This window comes from Monodon monoceros, unplaced genomic scaffold (assembly GCF_005190385.1).
Source record: "Monodon monoceros isolate NGI ecotype Baffin Bay Population unplaced genomic scaffold, NGI_Narwhal_1 Super_Scaffold_13, whole genome shotgun sequence".
Classification (NCBI taxonomy): Eukaryota; Metazoa; Chordata; class Mammalia; order Artiodactyla; family Monodontidae; genus Monodon; species Monodon monoceros.
The window spans coordinates 41853142-41868139 of NW_021703769.1; the positions used below are offsets into that span (position 1 = coordinate 41853142).

The 14998-nt window shown below is 40.9% G+C and overlaps 1 protein-coding gene and 1 non-coding gene across 2 annotated transcripts in view; both read right to left on the reverse strand.

The window, feature by feature from the left end:
* The window catches only part of KIF16B (kinesin family member 16B), a 293377-nt gene that overhangs the window by 40886 nt on the left and 237493 nt on the right, over nt 1-14998 (reverse strand). The gene's annotated exons all lie outside the window — the stretch shown is intronic.
* LOC114895106 lies at nt 3369-3475 on the reverse strand. Its single transcript, XR_003793415.1, has one exon. It is a non-coding gene; the product is annotated as a U6 spliceosomal RNA (small nuclear RNA).

A 14998-nucleotide genomic window follows, 5' to 3' on the forward strand; every position in this document is an offset into this window, starting at 1 on the left:
CCATGTGTAGCAACAGTTTGCTCATTCCTGTGGCTGAACAGCATCCCGCCATGTGAACATTCCACCACTGGCCTGTTCAGTCTCTGGTTATTGGGCTTTTGGCTGGTTTCCACTTTCTGGCCCTTAGGCATTGTGCTGTTATGAACATTTTCCTATAGGTTTTCCATACGTTTCCTGTGAACATATGTAGGGATTCCTGCTGGTCATAATCTGAAGGGTGAAAATGCTAGGTCATATGGAATGCTACGTGTTCAGCTGTACCTGAAGTTATCAAATGGTTTCCCAAAGCAGTTTTACCACCAACACTCCCACCAGCAGTGACTGAGAGACGCAGTGGCTTCAGATCCTCACCAGCGCCTGGTGCTGTGGTCTTTTTCATCTTGGCAATGCTGCTGGGTATGCCGTGATTTCTACTGTGGTTCAGATTTGCATTTTCCTAATGAGCCATGATGTCGAGCATCTTTTCACATGCTCATTGACCATCTGGTTACTCATTTGCGGGAAGTGTCTGTTCAACTCTTTGGGCCATTTTTTACTGGGATATGCCTTTTTCTTATTAAGAGTCATTCTTCCTTTTCCCTCTCTTCGAGGTGTCTTTGATGACTTTAGAGCCCTTTTATGAAGTTAGTAGAAGTCAGAGGTTTGCTCCTTTCAAACTCAAGTGCTCTTTCTACCCCAAGCCTTGGAGTGGGTGGGGTTTGGGACCTCCTTCTCCTTCTCTCACCAATGTTCCAATTTGGTTGCTTACAGGCAACTTTAAAATCTGTTCAAGGTAAAGTGAAAGGCCATGGGCACCGAAGTAAGACAGACCTAGTTTGAATCCTGACCACTAACTAGCTAACTACTTTGTTTCTCTGAGCCTGAGTATTCTCTGCTGAAAAAAAAACACAGGCAATGGTAGTAAATGTTACCAGTTATCTGTGAAGATTTAGTGAAGCAATGCCGAATGGGCCTTAGCTACTCTTACTATTTACTAGAGATCTGGTAATTACTAAGAAAGCAGCATGCCACATCCCTGGTTCCCTGTCCCCATCCCTGGAATGGTGATGTGGCTTCAAGGAGCAAAGGGGCTTCTGGAACCCTGACTTCACTGGCACAAACACACTTCCCATATGTTGCAGGTTAGAGAAGACAGGTACCGAGAACGTGTCTTTTGGGCTTCGTCCAGCCTCGATTTCATCTTGTACAAATGTGTTCCCCCACCAAATGCAGTGATGCTGAAGGCTTGGCAAGCATGCTTTCACAGTTGGTTGTTTGTTTCTTATGTGGCTGATGAGGTGACGTGGTTTCTGTCAGGGGAAATTTACAGCCATACTTGCATGCTCGCTCAGAACTGGTGCACTGAAAGGACCCTCTGGCAGCTGAACTAGGTGGGAAGCAAGCATTTAAATTTCCTCGTAGTCAACGGTAGTATGTACTCCACCCTGGGATGGAGGCTAGTATCTTGTGCTACGACAATCCACCCTGTGAAATAACTGTGTATAAATTATCTATAATACAGATTTTAGGAAGAAAAGGGCAACCTTAAATGGCACTGAGGCACATAATCATAGGACTATAATATTCAACAATCTAACTTCAGAGATAAAGAAACACAGGGTCAGAGGTCAGTGACTTAGAATGGTTCCAAGTCATGGGGTGGCTGAGTCAAGACGAGGAACCAGGACTGACTCTAGGTTTTCATAACAAGGCTGTAAAGTGTGTCCACAGAGTATGGAAGACCCTTCTGAAGTCCTTGAGAACCTAGGACCCAAATAAAAGACAGTAACCCCTCCCAGTGTGTATTAACCAGGAAAATGATGGACAGCTGCTGGCAGTAGTCAACAGGCCCACCAGGAGCTGTCAACAAACCTCACTGAGGACCTGCACCAACAAGGGAGCAGGAAAGTGACAGGGGTCAGTGACCACGGTGGGAATAACAGGAACGGGATGGTCTGGAGGCAGGGTCCTGGGAAGTCTGTCCTGGGATTATTAGCTCCTGTCAACTGACTCCTCACAAAATAAAACATAAGAAGGATGGAGGTGAAGTGTTAGAGGGAGGGAGAGAAGGAACGGGAGCAGAAGTTCCCACGTGATTCATGATAAATGCACGCAACGGGGTCCATGTCCTTTTGATGGGGCTGGGACATGAACAAACTGAAGGAGAAAGGTAAGGGCATGAGGCAAGGTATTGCCTCCATTAAAATAATTATATTTACATCAGAAACAGCTTTCCAACCTCTTCCCTCTGACAGAATGGAAACTACCTCCATTTCTCCTTTTCAGAGAATCTTGACAGTGCTGTTCAGGCTTCGTTATCTGTAAGCTCTTAGGTTGAATGAGATGAAATTGCCAGTTTGGAAGGTAAAAATGGTTGAATAGCAGCAATTCCATAAGGTTAAACCCCTTATAAAACTTCTGACATTTTAATTTAAACATCTTTATTGGAGTATAACTGCTTTGCAATGGTGTGTTTCTGCTGTATAACAAAGTGAATCAGCTATACATATACATATATCCCCATATCCCCTCCCTCTTGCGACTCCCTCCCACCCTCCCTATCCCACCCCTCTAGGTGGTCACAAAGCACAGAGCTGATCTCCCTGTGCAATGCAGCTGCTTCCCACTAGCTATCTATTTTACACTTGGTAGTGTATATATGTCCATGTCACTCTCTCACTTTGTCCCAGCTTACCCTTCCCCCTCCCGAGTCCTCAAGTCCATTCTCTACGTCTGCATCTTTATTCCTGTCCTGCCCCTAGGTTCTTCAGAACCATTTTTTTTTTAGATTCAATATATGTCTTAGCATATGGTATTTTTCTTTCTGACTTACTTCACTCTGTATGACAGTCTCCAAGTCCATCCACCTCACTACAAATAACTCAATTTCATTTCTTTTTATGGTTGAGTAATATTCCATTGTATATACGTGCCATATCTTCTTTATCCATTCATCTGTCGATGGACACTTAGGTTGCTTCCATGTCCTGGCTATTGTAAACAGAGATGCAATGAACATTGTGGTATATGTCTCTTTTTAAATTATGGTTTTCTCAGGGTATGTGCCCAGTAGTGGGATTGCTGGGTCATATGGTAGTTCTATTTTTAGTTTTTTAAGGAACCTCCATACTGTTCTCCATAGTGGCTGTATCAATTTACATTCCCACCAACACTGCAAGAGGGTTCCCTTTTCTCCACACCGTCTCCAGCATTTATTGTTTGTAGATTTTTTGATGATGGCCATTCTGACTGGTGTGAGGTGATACCTCATTGTAGTTTTGATTTGCATTTCTCTAATGAATAGTGATGTGGAGCATCCTTTCATGTGTTTGTTGGCAATCTGTATATCTTCTTTGGAGAAATGTCTATTTAGGTCTTCTGCCCATTTTAAAAATATGGAATGCTTCACTAATTTGCGTGTCATCCTTGCACAGGGGCCACGCTAATCTTCTCTGTATTGTTCTAATTTTAGTATATGTGCTGCCGAAGTGAGCACAAAACTTCTGACATTTTTAAATGACCACTAGGCCGAAGATACATTCCCAGCTGCTTTTACCTGCCAAGGGTAAATATTCTCAGTTGAGGGATTGTTGATTGGCTACATCTAAACCAATATTCTTTCAAAAGAATGTTCAAGCACTCAAAAATAAAACAGAACTAGAAATATCTTATATTTTAAAAATGCAACACTAAAATAGCCAAGGAGTTGGGGAAACAGTAACAGTACAGGTGGCACGGAAGCCATTTAGGGGCCAATAGTTGTTGACACAGAAGGGATTAGGTTGCTACTCTCAACAACGGCCTGTCTTTTGAAAAGAAAAAAAAAAAAAAGACCATCATAGTCTTTACTTGGATTAAAGAGTGCAAGAACTGCTGCTTCATTCTTACTATAAAATCCTTATAATCCTTTATATCTTTACTATTATATAAATCCTTAGAAGGGTTTAGAAATCTGGGGTAGAAGAGAGGCCTGAACTTTTTCTCTCCCCAGGTACAAAGTGACCACCTCATTTATTTTGAAACAGAACAGCAAAAGCAATCCTCTGTAGGGTTCATTTCCGGATTGTGAATTATTTAAAGTGTCCACATGTTTTTAAAAATGTACAATTTACTAAGATAGAAAGAGCCACTGGTCAGGACAAATAATGTGCCTGGAGAGCCAAAAAAAGGAAAAGATCTCTTCTATTTTGCAGAAAGCGCTGCTGTCTGAAAAGTAATATTTCCAACAAATTAAGAATACAAGAGAGGCTCAGAGAGGGGGTGACTGTCCCTGACTTTTCCTCTCATGTCCTACCTACACTGACATCTATTGTTTATTTGTTTGTTTGCTTGGCTTCTTAAGTTAAACAGCAAATTGAAAATAAAATCAATGATATAATTTGTACATTTACATTTCTTCTCAAGTTCTTTTTAGTTAATTTTTTTTTCATTTTTATCGCTTCATTTTTGAATCTAGCAGATGGTCGAGATCTGATTTCCATGAGAAATGCTGTCAGGAAGAGTAGAAGGCACCCGTGGGTGGAGGAGAGATTCCTCTTTGATTTCCTTTGTAACCTCTGACAAAGGAAATACAGTGTCCTACATTTCTAAAAATTAAAGTTCCTGAAGTTCCATATGCCTCACAACTACTCAATTCTAGAGGAATTCAGATAAATATTTCTGATTTATATAAAAATGATCAAGATACTTGGGACTCAGTAATGAGGAAAAAATCATTTTCTTTCTTTTTATAAGATTTCATTTTCTGTCAGAACCAGCTTGCTAGTTTCTACCAGAAAAGTATGTTGGGATTTTTTATCGGGATTGTACTGAATGTACAGGTCATTTTGGCAAGAAGTGACATCATAAAGTCTCAAGTACACCATTCCATGAAAAAGTAAAAAGATTTCATTTTCATAAAGAGCAAAACCCATCATTTCCCCCTTATAGCTTTCACAGATAAAGTCTCATGTTAAAAAAATATGATTGCCACGGAAATAATCTTTCTACAAACCGTAACACCTGATGGAACAGCTCGGGTTAAAGACGGTGGAGTAAAGCCTTTATTTGCATCCCTTCACACCTTCAAAAGCACCAAGAAGGACAAGAGATGAAAAGCAGAGTTCCCTGTCAATCCCTGAAACTAACACAACATTGTAAATCAACTATACTCCAATAAAAATTAAAAAAAAAAAAAAAAGTAAAGACTCTGACACCAAAGTAGGAAACCACTGCAGCCCACACGCAGGCCAGCAGCCGCTGGGAGCCCAGCCTCCCTGTCATCCTCTCCAGGCCACAGGCCACAAGCTGTCCACCAGGGTCGGCATCCAAGCCCCCAGGTATTGCATGACGCTGATGTTAAAGACTAAAGCTGGGGACAAGCAGAAGGTGGGGGGGAACCCACAGCAAAGAGGCGGGCAGTAGGGGCCTGTGTGGGGAGAACCCAGAGCTGCTCAAGGTGTTGGCAGAGAAAACAGGCCAGAGGCAGGCACCTGGCTTTACTGCCACAGACAGTGACCCACTGCCCCCGCGAACACCAGAAAATAAGATGTGCCTCGATGCGAAGGGAAAAACTGGTGGAAAAAAATTCAGAAAAATTCCAGGCAAAGGTTTAGGCGTGTGGTAGCTTGCTGCCTCCCCCTCCCCAGGGTCTGTCCCTTCCTTGTCCCCATGATTCACTGGTGTTTTCCCCTAAAATTAGTCCATTTCACTTAAAGATGAGAAATAATTAGAAGGAACTGAAACTGAACTATGAATAAAAAGGGTAGGTGAGGAGATACTGAATAAAAGAGAAGCAAAAGGCAGATAAAGAAGAGGTACAAGAAGGACTGACCAAAGACAAGAAGAACTCAGGGAAGAAATTATCCACAGTCTTAAGGAACCACAAACACCCATAAAAAAGAACCGAAAGCAGGAAGCGATACACAGGTTGAAAGAAGAGACTGCAGTGGGGGGAAAAGGGCAGAAAACTGAGCCAGCTGGTGGAGAAATGGCTGATTCCAGGACTGGGATGGGGACCACGTAAGATGAGCCCAAAGCATCTTGTAGTGCCAGAGATCAAGGAAGTGCTCAGAACCAAAAGCACATTGGGGCTTCCCTGGTAGTGCAGTGGTTAAGAATCCGCCTGCCAACGCAGGGGACACAGGTTCGAGCCCTGGTCCAGGAAGATCCCACATGCCGTGGAGCAGCTAAGCCCGTGTGCCACAACTACTGAAGCCCGTGCGCCTATGGCCTGTGCTCTGCAACAAGAGAAGCCACCGCAATGAGAAGCCCGCTCACTGCAACAAAGAGTAGTCCCCTGCTCACGGCAACTAGAGAAAGCCCGTGCACAGCAACGAAGACCCAACGCGGCCAAAAATAAATAAATAAAATAAATTTTTAAATTTTTAAAAATTAAAAAAAGAGATGGAAGATGTATTTAAAACCAAAAGCACAATGATGGGAGTGTGTCACAGGGACACAGGTGCCGATGCAAAGAGCTGCTGCAAACGGCCTAAGTTGGAAAAACGTGAAAAACAAAATTTTAAAAAATGTATTGGCTTAAAACCCAAAATACGATGAAATAAACAAGTAAATAAATAAATGGGGAAGAAGAAACAAGCCACCCATTCAGAAGAATTCCAAGTAAGTAATGTAGATACCTCACCCTCCAGGAAGTGGGGGCATCTCTCTCCACCCCTAAAACATGGGCTCTGCAGAATGTGTGCTGTGCAGTGCCTTCCTTCCCAAGAGGACAGTATAGAAAGGGGGGAACCAAGGAACCTCACAGGGGAGAAACCTCAGCCAGGAGATCAAGGTCAATCTCAACAGTGGTAAGTCACACTGATGGTGTGTGTGTCCTTCATATGATGTGATGATAATGACACTTTACCTCCGTGGTTTTTCTCCCCCAAACCCAAATGTCTAATCATGAGAAAAACAGGCATATCCTAATTGGGAACATTCTCTAAAATACCTGACCATCATTCCTCACAATATCAAGGTCATTAAATATAAGGAAAGTCTGAGAAACTTTCACAGCGAAAGGGAGCCTAAGGAAACATGATGACTGAATGTAATGTGGTATCCTGGATGGGATACTGGAACAGAAAAAGGACATTAGGTAAAAATTAAGGAACTCGCAAAAGTACAGACTTTAGTTAATAATAATAATAATGTATCAGTGTTGGTTCACTAGTGGTGACAAATGCCCTATACTCATGTGAACTGTTAACAGGGAAAGTGGGTATGGGATATATGAAAACTCTGTATTACCTTCACATTATTTTTCTGTAAAACTAAAACTATTCAAATAGGATTTCTGGTTTCTGATCTGATACGTAAGGAGCTTAGAAGTTGTGACGTCTGTCCTCACAAGAAAAAAAAACTGAGAAAACTGAAAATCAAGAGCTCTTCCCGGATCCATCAGAGAATTAAGGCCACAGGGCAAACTACTGTCCCCCATCCGGAGAGACGGACAGGCAGAAACAGAGAAGCACTGCTTAGCTGGTGCTGAAGCTCACAACTGCAGCCAGTTTTTGTAGGAACACTTTAAACTGCAATCGACGAACTGCTGGAGGCTCAGTGTAGCCTAGCATGAGCATTAAAAAAACTCCAGAGGAGCTGCGTTTTCCATAACTTTTGTGACCTTTACCTCCAGAAGTCCCACCAGATTCTCACTGTGAAGAAGAATCCCTTTGGTTCTGCAGAAGGTGCTGGGGGCGGGGATGGTGGGGTGGTAACCTTCTGAAATACACCCAGAGTGCTCTGCCCTCAAGGGAAACTGTTTTCCCAGAATCTAACCACTTTGGGTTTTACCAAAACCCAACTGTTCGGGGGTGGGGGGGAGTGGAATGCCCCCTGCAGGTTTCACTAAGAGACTGAGACCTAATCACAGGCCTACAGACCCTCCAACACACACATCCCACCACCACGCCAACAGGGCTCCTGCAAGACAACGGGACTGCAGCTAAAGGAAGCGCGAGCCTCAGGCTCTATTTAAGAAGCTTCTGGGAAAACCCAAAGACAATAGCGGAAACACAAACAAGGGCACTTGAGGATATTTTTGCCACTGACACCACAGCCAGGGCAATGTAGCCTATATGGTAGCCAGATAAATATAAAACTGCACACTAAAGGCCTATCTACCTCAGCTCCATTCACATGACACACCATCTTTCAACAAAAATTACAATGCATGCTAAAAGGCAAAAAACAGTCTGAGACTATTCTAAAATGAAAAAAGCTGATTGAAAAAAGGAAATCCAGTGCCTCCACACCCTGCACCCCTGCCCCCTCCTCCCCCACTGTCTACATGCTCAAAAAAAAAAAAAAAATGAGCAAGAAGAACTCAAGAAAGAGACGAGAGAAACAAAAACAGTAGAAGAAAAACAGTAGTATAAAGTCCCAGTAGAGGAAACAAAAGTAGCATGAAGACAATAAAAACACAGGTTAGCCTATGGCATATAGAGCAGAGAAAATAACAAGGCAAAAAGAAAAATGCTAAGGGAAATAAAACGTGACCCAAGAGGTTTATAAGTAACAGAGAAATGTCTTTAAAGTGTGCAGTCCACAGGCAGACATTCTCAAGCGCATAAGAACTCAGGTAAAACACATCAAGGTGAACCTTTCAAAAATGTACAGGATGACCAAAAATATCCAACCAAGAGACAGCACGATACAAGGATCTGAGGAACGAAGCAACCACTGTAAATACCACCTCTACTTAAACCCACAACTAAGACAGAATTATGCATAATTTATGTATAAAAAAGGAAACTACACATAATTTATGTATAAAAGAATGTGATATATCGTGACTTTATAAAATATAATTTTTAAAATTGGGTAGGTGGGAGTAAATAAAATGTGATAATCTTATCTTTGTTATGAGTCAATTGATTATTTTTTTAATTTAATTTTTTTATACAGGTTCTTATTAGTTATCTATTTTATACATATTAGTGTATAAAATATACATATTTTATTATACACTAATATTATACACTAATTTATACATAAAAGTGGATAAAATACTATACACTAATATACATACATATTAGTGTCAACCCCCATCTCCAGATTCAACCCACCACCACCCCACCCCCGACTTTGACTGTTTGGTTAGTAAGTCTGTTCTCTACACCTTTGTTTCTATTTCTGCCTTGCAAACCGGTTCATCTGCACCATTTTTCTAGATTCCACATATATGTGTTAATATAAGATATTTGTTTTTCTCTTTCTGACTTACTTCACTCTGTATGACAGTCTCTAGGTCCATCCATGGACCCAGTTTGGTTCCTCTTTACGGCTTAGTAATATTACATTGTATATATGTACCACATCTTCTTTAATCATTCATCTGTCGACAGGCATTTAGGTTGCTTCCATGACCTGGCTATTGTAAATAGTGCTACAATGAACACAGGGGTGCATGTGTCTTTTTGAATTATGGCTTTCTCTGGTATATGCCCAGTACTGGGACTGGTGGGTCATAAGGTAATTCTATTTTTAGTTTTCTAAGGAACCTCCATACTGTTCTCCATAGTGGCTGTATCAATTTACATTCCCACCAACAGTGTAAGAGGGTTCCCTTTTCTCCACATCCTCTCCAGCATTTGTTGTTTGTGGATTTTCTGATGATTCCCATTCTAACTGGTGTGAGGTGATACCTCATTGTAGTTTTGATTTGCTTTTCTCTAATGATTAGTGATGCTGAGCAGCTTTTCATGTGCCTCGTGGCCATCGGTATGTCTTCTTTAGAGAAACGTCTATTTAAGTCTTCTACCCATTTTTGGATTGCGGTGTTCGTTTCTTTAATATTGAGCTTCATGAGCTGTTTATAGATTTTGGAGATTAATCCTTCATCCGTTGATTTGTTTGCAAATATTTTCTCCCATTCTGAGGATTGTCTTTTCATCTTGTTCATAGTCTCCTTTGCTGCGAAAAAGCTTCTAAGTTTCATTAAGTCCCATTTGTTTGTTTTGTTTTGTTTTTATTTCCAATACTCTAGGAAGTGAGTCAAAAAAGATTCTGCTGTGACTTATGTCAAAGTGTGTTCTTCCTATGTTTTCCTCTAAGAGTTTTATGGTGTCCGGTCTTACATTTAGGTCTTTAATATATTTTGCGATTATTTTTGTGTATGGTGTTAGGGAGTGTTCTAATTTCATTCTTTTACATGTAGCACTCAAGCTTTCCCAGCACCATTTATTGAAAAGACTGTCTTTTCTCCATTGTATATCCTTGCCTCCTCTGTCATAGATTAGTTGACCACAGGTACGTGGGTTTATCTCTGGGCTTTCTCTCCTGTTCCACTGACCTATATTTCTGTTTTTGCGCCAGTACCACACTGTCTTGATTACTGTGGCTTTGCAGTATAGCCTGAAGTCAGGGAGTCTGATTCCTCCAGCTCCGTCTTTTTTCCCTCAAGATTGCTTGGGCTATTCAGGGTCTTTCTTTTGTGCCTCCATACATATCTTAAAATGTTTTGTTCTAGTTCTGTAAAAAATACCATTGGTAATCTGATAGGGATTGCACTGAATCTGTAGATTACTTGGAGTAGTACAGTTATTTTCACAATATTGATTCTTTCAATCCAAGAACATGGTATCTCTCCATCTGTTTGTGTCATCTTTGATTTCTTTCATCAGTGTCTTATAGTTTTCTGAGTACAGGTCTTTTACCTCCTTAGGTAGGTTTATTCTGAGGTATTTTATTCTTTTTGTTGCAGTGGTGAATGGGATTGTTTCCTTAATTTCTCTTTCTGACTTTTCATTGTTAGTGTATAAGAATGCAAGAGATTTCTGTGCAGTAATTTTGTATCCTGCAACTTTACCAAATTCATTGATTAGTTCTAGTAGTTTTCTGGTGGCATCTTTAGGATTCTCTATGTATAGTATCATGTCAACTGCAAACAGTGACAGTTTTACTTCTTGTTTTCCATTTTGTATTCCTTTTCTTTTTCTTCTCTAATTGCCATGGCTAGGACTTCCAAAACTATGTTGAATAAGAGTGGCAAGAGTGGACATCCTTGTCTTGTTCCTGATCTTAGAGGAAATGCTTGCAGTCTTTCACCATTGAAAATGTTTGCTGTAGCTTTGCCATATATGGCCTTTATTATGTTGAGGTAGGTTCCCTCTATGCCCACTTTCCAGAGAGTTTTTATCATAAATGGGTGTTGAATTTTGTCAAAAGCTTTTTCTGCATCTATTAAAATGATCATATGGTGTTTTTTTTTTTTTTTTTTGAGGTATGCGGGCCTCTCACTGTTGTTGTCTCTCCCGTTGCAGAGCACAGGCTCTGGACGCGCAGGCTCAGCGGCCATGGCTCACGGTCCTAGCCGCTCCACGGCATGTGGGATGTTCCCAGACTGGGCCACGAACCCATGTCCCCGGCATCAGAGGTGGACTTGCAACCACTGCGCCACCAGGGAAGCCCGATCATATGGTTTTTATTCTTCTATTTGTTAATATGGTGTATCACACTGATTGATTTCAGTACACTGAAGAATCCTTGCATTTCTGGGATAAATCCGACTTGATCATGGTGTATGATCCATTTAATGTACTGTTGGATTGTCTGCTAGTATTTTGTTGAGCATTTTTGCATCTATATTCATCAGTGACATTGGTCTGTAATTCCTTTTTTTGTAGTATCTTTGTCTGGTTTTGGTATCAGGGTGATGGTGGCCTCACAGAATGAGTCTGGGAGTGTTCCTTCCTCCACAATTTTTTGGAAGAGTTTCAGAAGGATGGGTGTAAGCTCTTCTCTAAATGTTTGATAGAATGCACCTGTGAAGCCATCTGGTCCTGGACTTTTGTTTGTTGGAAGATTTTTAATCACAGTTTCAATTTCACTACTTGTGACGGGTGTGTTCATATTTTCTACTTCTTGCTGGTTCAGTCTTGGAAGATCATACCTTTCTAAGAATTTGTCCATTTCTTCCAGGTTGTCCATTTTATTGGCATAGAGTTGCTTGTAGTAGTCTCTTAGGATACTTTGTATTTCTGCAGTGTCTGTTGTAACTTCTCCTTTTTCACTTCTAATTTTATTGATTTGAGTCCTCTCCCTCTTTTTCTTGATAAGTCTGGCTAATTGTTTATGAATTTTGTTTATCTTCTCAAAGAACCAGCTTTTAGTTTTACTGATCTTTGCTACTGTTTTCTTTGTTTCTATTTCATTTATTTCTGCTCTGATCTTTATGATTTCTTTCCTTCTGCTAACTTTGGGTTTTGTTTGTTTTTCTTTCTCCAGTTCCTTTAGGTGTAAGGTTAGATTGTTTGAGATTTTTCTTGTTTCTTGAGGTGGGCTTGTATAGCTATAAACTTCCCTCTTAGAACTGCTTTTGCTGCATCCCATAGGTTTTGGATCGTCATATTTTCATTGTCATTTGTCTCTAGGTATTTTTTGATTTCCTCTTTGATTTCTTCAGTGATCTCTTGGTTATTTAGTAACGTATTGTTTAGTCTCCATGTGTTTGTTCCTTTTTTTTCTCTGTAATTCATTTCTAATCTCATAGCGTTGGGTCAGAAAAGATGCTTGATATGATTTCAAATTTCTTAAATTTACTGAGGCTTGATTTGTGACCCAAGATGTGATCTATCCTGGAAAATGTCCCCTGCGCCCTTGAGAAGAAAGTGTAATCTGCTGTTTTTGGATGGAATGTCCTATAAATAGCAATTAAATCTATCTGGTCTATTGCGTCATTTAAAGCTTGCGTTTCCTTATTAATTTTCATTTTGGATGACCTGTCCATTGGTGTGAAGTATTAAAGTCCCCCACTATTACTGTGTCACTGTTGATCTCCTCTTTTATAGCTGTTAGCATTTGCCTTATGAACTGAGGTGCTCCTATGTTGGGTGCATATGTATTTATAATTGTTATATCTTCTTGGGCTGATCCCTTGATCATTATGTAGTGTCCCTCCTTGTCTCTTGTAACATTATTTTAAACTGTATTTTATCTGATATGAGTATTGCTACTCCAGCTTACTTTTTATTTCCTTTTGCATGGAATATCTTTTTCCATCCCCTCACTCTCAGTCTGTATGTTTTCCTAGGTCTGAAGTGGGTCTCTTGCAGACAGTATATAGATGGGCCTTGTTTTTGTATCCATTCAGCAAGCCTGTGTCTTTTGGTTGGAGCATTTAATCCATTCGCATTTAAGGTGATTATCAATATGTATGTTCCTATGACCATTTTCTTAATTCTTTTGGGTTTGTTTTTGTAGGTCCTCTTCTTCTCTTGTGTTTCCCACTTAGAGAAGTTCCTTTAGCATTTGTTGTACAGCTGGTTTGGTGGTGCTGAATTCTCTTAGCTTTTGCTTGTCTGTAAAGCTTTAGATTTCTCCATCGAATGTGAATGAGATCCTTGCTGGGTAATCTCTTGGTTGTCAGTTTTTCCCTTTCATCACGTTAAATATATCATGCCACTCCATTCTGTCTTGTAGCATTTCTGCTGAGAAATCAGCTGTTAACCTTATGGGAGTTCCCTTTTCCCTTGTTGCTTTTAATAATTTTTCTTTGTCTTTAATTTTTGTCAGTTTGATTACTATGTGTCTCAGCGTGTTTCTCCTTGAGTTTATCCTGCCTGGGAAGCTCTGCACTTCCTGGACTTGGGTGGCTATTTCCTTTCCCATGTTAGGGAAGTTTTCGACTATAATCTCTTCAAATATTTTCTTGGGTCCTCTCTCTCTCTCTTCCGGGACCCCTATAATGTGAATGTTGGTGCGTTTAATGTTGTCCCAGAGGTCTCTTAGGATGTCTTCAATTCTTTTCACTCTTTTTTCTTTATTCTGTTCCACGACAGTGAATTCCACCACTCTGTCTTCCAGGTCACTTATCCATTCTTCTGCTTCAGTTTTTCTGCTATTGATTCCTTCTAGTATATTTTTCATTTCAGTTACTTTGTTGTTCACCTCTGTTTGCTTGTTCTTTAATTCTTCCAGGTGTTTGTCCTTGAATTCTTCTAGGTCTTTGTTAAACATTTCTTGAATCCTCTCGATCTTTGCCTCCATTCTTTTTCCGAGGTCCTGGATCATCTTCACTATCATTTTTCTGAATTCTTTTTCTGTAAGGTTGCCTATCTCCACTTCATTTAGTTGTTTTTCTGGGGTTTCATCCTGTTCCTTCATCTGGTACATAGTCTTCTGCCTTTTCGTTTTGTCTATCTTTCTGTGAATGTGGTTTTCGTTCCACAGGCTGCAGAATTGTAATTCTTCTTGCTTCTGCTGTCTGCCCTCTGGTGGATAAGGCTATCTAAAAGGCTTGTGCAAGCTTGCTGCTGGGAGGGCCTGGTGGTGGGCCGAGCTTAGTAAAACTTTAATCCACTTGTCTGCTGATGGATGGGGCTGAGTCTCCTCCCTGTTGGTTGGTTGACCTGAGGCGACTCAGCACTGGACGCTACAGGCTCTTTGGTGGGGCTAATTTCGGACTCCGAGAGGGCTCATGCCAAGGAGTACTTCCCGGAATTTCTGCTGCCAGTGTACTTGTCCCAGCAGTGAGCCACAGCCACCCCCCACCTCTGCAAATCCCGCTAGCCTTCAACGTCTGGTTCTCTGGGAATTCCTCCTCCTGTTGCCAGATGCCCCCCCCCCCCCGGGTTGGGAAGCCTGATGTGGGGCTCATAACCTTTACTCCAGTGGGTGGATTTCTGTGGTATAATTGTTCTCCAGTTTGTGAGTCACCCACCCAGCAGTTATGGAATTTTATTTCATCGTGATTTCACCCCTCCTATCATCTCATTGCAGCTTCTCCTTTGTCATTGGATGTGGGGTATCTTTTTTGGTGAGTTCCAATGTCTTCCTGTCGATGATTTTTTAGCAGTTAGCTGTGATTCCGGTGCTCTCACAAGAGGCAATGAGTGCACGTCCTTCTACTCCGCCATCTTGAACCTGCCCATCTCAATTGATCATTTATAAGAGCGAAACAACACTGATAATTTATAAAATGGAAACACACCACATGAAAAGTAGCAACTACTGTTTTAATGGCTTTTATAATCTTTGTTCTTAATGTCACATATATTTTAGAGGCTGTGGTGGAGAAAAATTTAATTTGAATTTC